Source organism: Dioscorea cayenensis, chromosome 1 (assembly GCF_009730915.1).
Source record: "Dioscorea cayenensis subsp. rotundata cultivar TDr96_F1 chromosome 1, TDr96_F1_v2_PseudoChromosome.rev07_lg8_w22 25.fasta, whole genome shotgun sequence".
In the NCBI taxonomy this organism is placed as follows: domain Eukaryota; kingdom Viridiplantae; phylum Streptophyta; class Magnoliopsida; order Dioscoreales; family Dioscoreaceae; genus Dioscorea; species Dioscorea cayenensis.
In genome coordinates, this window is record NC_052471.1 from 8,402,343 (window position 1) to 8,408,057 (window position 5,715).

Genomic DNA, 5,715 nt, shown 5'->3' on the forward strand with positions numbered 1-5,715 from the left:
CCATGGAGAGCTAAACCCCTAGTGGGTACTTGGACTTGTAAACCCTAGGATGTTATTGTTTAATTGAATTTCAATCTTGAATGCTTATTGATGTGTTTTCCCTTAGAGTGAAACTAGGGTTGAGAGGCTACATTGGTAATCCTTGTGAGTGAGTGACACACCATGAGGGTTAGACAAAGCAAGATTGGAGAGGGTCGAGAGGGTGAGTTGAGAGGTATCGGAACGTCCCCTTTCCCCTCTAGTTTGATTTATCCTACCTCCACGTTCCAAGAGTTCTTTGCGTTAACAATATAGTGAAGTGCTAAGAGACGAACTCCGCTCGGACTTAGTTGTGCAAGCAATAGAGTGAATCATTGAAGTAATCCTTAGTATCTGGGGCTTAATTGTGACTAGGGGTCTTTCGCTTGGACCAAAGGGTTAGGTCTATTTTAGGGAATTTGGTTTATCACTTCAAATCTCTAGAGCCTAAAGTAACCTAGCATAGTGTGAGATGTTGAGACTGAGAGATTTCTTCATCAGGTATAGTGTAGCGTTAGTCACGGTTGACTTTCAATTTGGGACCTTGTGTTTAAAGATCTCCATGACTTATTAGACATTAGTTAGGAAACATAATGATTGGTCTTGTTGTTGAAACAATAGTCCTGGGGAGAGCAATGTCTTGGGTGCCCCATTTATCGTCGATTGCCTCTCCTATCTTTTATTTGCGTCTCCTTCTTCTTTTCTTATTTTTATTTGCATTGATTCTTATTTACATCACTATTAATTCATTTTCATTCTAGTTAAATAGCAATCTTTGTGTTTCTAATCACTATTCCATGTGGATTTGACTACCCATTAACCAGCGATTATTACTTTGACAAACCCGTGCACTTGCGGTACACACATAAAAGGGCGTTGTCACATGGATCAAAAACACACCAAATGCAATAAATAAATTAAACCATCGAATCTATAAAAGTTCATCCCCAAGGTTCACCTACATCCGGTGACCTTGTGGTTTAGTTGTTCATGCTAATAACATACACAACAAGGTCCATGAAAATAATTAAATAAAGTAACATCAACTTCCTCAAAAATGAGAAGCCGAATGACACTTGAGAAACCCCGTGAAGAAGCTCCTTCGTCATGTTCAATCTACTACAAGTGTGCAGTAGGAGTAGATCTCACTAAATCACGCTCTCCCCTTAGATTTCCCAATTGGAGATGCCCTCTAAAGCCTTCCTCTAGCTCAAAATATGAGTGGTGATGGTGGTGTGCTTCAAGAAGAAGAACACCACTTTAAAAATATGCCCTAGAACCCTTTAAAAACCCCATCTCTAGATGCCATGCAGCCTGGCATGCGGTCAGCATATAGGCCGTGATGTTTCCAATCAATCGCTGAAATTCATGTAAGTTACTACAGTAGTCCTACAGTTCATGGCTCTAATTTGCCATTTTCGGTGCTGATTTCTTCTTGAATGACGTTGCCTAGGCTTCTTTTATACCTGTAACACAAAAGAAACCAATTTAGACCGTAAAAGGGCATTGATTTATCAAGAAATACATAAATCATGCACACACAAATACATATATAAAATACATACATTTAGGCATTTATCTCAACCACGTATAACCTAGAAGTTGAATCACAGAGTTCTCATGCAATCTAACACATCAGAGTACACAAATCTTGAACCACAAATCAAACCAAATGCAATAAAAGTAAATCACAACATCCATACAAGCAAGTTCATCCAAAGGTTCACCAGATTCTCAATGACCATGGGAGTCTAGTTTAACATGAATAAGAGAGAGATCTCAAAATACATAACAAATATAATCAAAATCATAGACAAATTCCCTTAGATGTGTTGAGTAGAAGGTGGTGATGGGAATCTGGCGGATCGGCATTGATGAACTCCTAGATGACCTCCTTGATAGCAACCTTCTTTTCTCCTATGATCTTGCTCCTCAGATCTACATTCTCCATTCGCTTGAAGTCCTACATGGTGATGGTGAAGAAATGGTGGCCAAAATGGCCCTTTTCTTGATGCCCTAGATCTTCTTTTAATCTTGACACACCAATTTAAGTGTGTGTTCCGCAAGTGCACGAGTGTCCAAGTAATAAAAATACCCAGTGAGTTAAGTAGTAGAATCTACATGGAACGGAAATATTAGTAGTAACCACTTCTTTGTTATCTAGTCAGAATCAAGATTGTGATGAAATGAACTCAATCGCAAGAATATGAATATCGCAAGCAAGCAAAGGGTAAGTTAAATAAGGGAAGAATCAATTAATAAAGATGAGGTACTCGAGCAATGCTCTCTTAAGATCTAACATGAAGCGTAAGATTTTCTAAATGTTTCTAAACCAAGCTAGATGAATTGAGGTAATCCATGAACAATTGGTCCCTGTCTCCAGGCCACCAATACTAGTCCCCTATGAGGTCCCGATGGAGAAATCGCTCAATCTCAACACCTCACATTATATATAACCGTAATAAACTCTAGGAATACCTAAGAGTACAACCGATTTCTAAAGATAGATCTAACCATACTTCTAGGTGAAATATCCCTAACCCCTTACAAGGTCTCGGCAGAGAAATCTCTCAATCTCACGCTTTACACCAAATATGATTGTTTAAAGCTTAGGGATTACGGAGATAGGAAGCACTCATTGGAGGGAAAAGGAGACACTCCACTATCTCATGACTCACCGTCTCAACCCTCTTTGATTTTGGAGTTCTAACCCTAATGGAGACCTCTCTCTCACCAAGGTAATAAATCATGCAATGCAAATCAATCACAAGGATCAATATAACATGTAAGCAATGAGAAAACAAGATTGAAACTCAAATAAAATAATATTTAATAGAAAACATAAAGTAAACCAATATAAATATTTGCTATAGTACTTTTTCATAAACACAGCTCTCATACTCTTCTCTTAAGGCCACATGGTGAGGCACACATCCACATGGTAAGTTATGTGACTTTTCATCATCGAATCATTATTTGGAAGCTCTTGCATTCTTCACACAAATAGGTTTATAGGAATGTGTCTGTCTTTGTGCCCTTCCAACTTGCAAATTGGCTTTAATTCTCTTGGAAGTTGGGATACACCACTATGTACATGATCTCCTCTTATGCCTTGATCCTTATGTTGTACAAAAACTCCCAAAATGTCTTTTCATAACATATTTTTGCTTCTTTTTCTTCCTTCAAGGCATTCACAACCTAATTGGACAAAGGAACACCAAATACACTTTATGAGACATAAACTATGGTAAAAATGGTGCTTAATGTATGTATAACATATAGAGAAATATGTCTACTGAAGCACTTATCAAATTTCATCCACCCAAGCCTAACGGGCTCCATTAGGGCGCACGGATGCCCCTGAGTCTCCCAACCTTTTTAGCTTAAAAAATATGTCAAGTGCTACATGCTTGATATAGTAACTCAACTACAATTATCTTTTGCAATGATCTGCTGCAGTAATCTATCTGCAGTATATGCTGCAAAATTCTTAAGTGAGCCTCACATGCATCCATGCGGGCGTATGGAGCTCTGAGGCATTCAGCCAAGCTCTTGCAGCTATGAATATTGACTTTGTTACAATGTTCAGAACCCTAACATGTAGTATTTTATGTTGATTTCTTCCTAAATGCATTCTTGTGAATAGTGACTTTGCTTCTTTAAGGCAATTAACACAAATAAAAAAATTTAAACACAAAATGTTATTGATTCGTCATAACATATATGAATAATACATGAATTATACATATAAAATACATACATTTAGATACTTATCAACAAAACCATCAACTTATTGACATAGTAGTAGGTGGTTCACTAAGCAACAAGCATCTTAATGAGGCTAAACAATTATTTGAAGGCATTGCAAGAAATGAGTCTCATTTGGCAGCAAAAACAAGAACAACCCGAATTACCGGAGTTCATGAGGTAGATACCACCATCGTTTTAGATGCTAAAGTTGACGCATTGACACTAAGGTTCAATCTTCTTATGGCCAAGAAAGTAAATTCACTCTAAAAAGTGGTGATGCAGTATGAGACATGTGAAGGAGGACACAATGTTGTTTAATATCCCATCTTGGGTAGATCGATTACTCCCATGGAGCAAGTTGATTTTGTAAGTGGTGGACCACAACCCCAAGGCAATCAATATAGTTCAGCTTATAATCTAAGGTTGAGGAACTGACACATGACCGAATTGCGTGTGAACCGCAAGTGCACGGGTATCGAAGTAATTAAATACCTAGTGAGTCAGGTAGTCAAATCTTCAGGAAACAAGATTATTAGTACTAACTACTTCTCTGCTATCTAGCCTAATGATAAATGAGATCGTGTGGTGATCTAATGTGCGAAGAAATGAATCACGGAGACGAATATGCAAGGGTAAAATGAAGGAAGAACTCAATCAATAAAGATGAGTTACACGGGCAATGCTCCCCCTAGGATCTAACATGAAGTTCAAGACTTGCTAAATGCTTCTAAACCGAGTCTAATGAGTCGACGTAATTCAAGAGCAACTGGCCTTGCCTCCAAGCCACCGGTACTAGTCCCCTACAAGGTCCCGGTAGAAAAATCGCTCAATCTCAACACTTCACACCCCATATGACCGAAATAATCTCTAGGGATACCTAAGAGTGAAACCGATTCCTAAAGATAGATCCAACCCTATTTCCTGGTGAAGGATCCCTAATTCCCTACAAGGTCCTATTGTAGAAATCTATCAATCTCATGCCTCACACCAAATATGGTTGCATAAAGTCTAGGGAATATAGAGATAGGAAACACTCAGAGAGGGAAAGAGGATGATCCACTATCTCATGACTCACCCTCTCAAACCTCTTTAAACTTGATGTTCTAACTCTAATGGAGGACTCTCACGTCAAAGTAACAAATCAGGCAATGTAGATCAATCACAAAGATCAATAACACATGCAAGCAATGAAATCACAAGGTTAAAACTCAAATCAACTCGGATTAACTAGAAACATAAAGCAAATCAATACAAAAGAATAAATCCTAGGGTTCACATGCCCAAATACCTACTAGGGTTTAGCCCTCCATGGGGAAAGTTACAAAACAATGATTAATACAATGAAAAGCAAGAAAGCCCATAGAGAAAAACCGCATTGAATTCATGATGATTGGCTTTGATGAGTAGTTCAATGTCTTGAAGGATTCCTTTCCTAAGCTAGGTCGTTGGTGGCTTCCCAAGTGCTATGACGGTGAAGGAAACTATTGAAGTTGGTGAAGAACACCCTCCAAATTGGCAAAGACCTCATCTCCAAACCCTAGCCGTCTGACACCTCAAGAGCCGCACAAAAGATGTCAAAGAATAGGGCAAAAATGGCTATTTGTAAGCCTAAACCCACGCCTGTCACGTGCCCCCACGTGCCCATGTGGCTTTTTCCATGTGCCCGCGTGGACTGCAGGAATTTCCACGCGGACACGTGAACAATAATTTTACTACAATAAAATTGCTACAGTGTTTTTGCTGCAGTGCTTTTCACAAACGCGGTCCAACATTCTTCTCTTGAGGCCACATAGTCGGCCACACGATCATGTGGTAGGCTATAAGACTTTTCTTCATTAATGCGTCTTCGAGAGATCTTGCAATCTTCACAAAGAGAAGGGACATGAAGATGTGACTGCCTTTGTGCGCTTCCAACTAGTGAATTGACTTGAATTTCCTTCGAAGTTG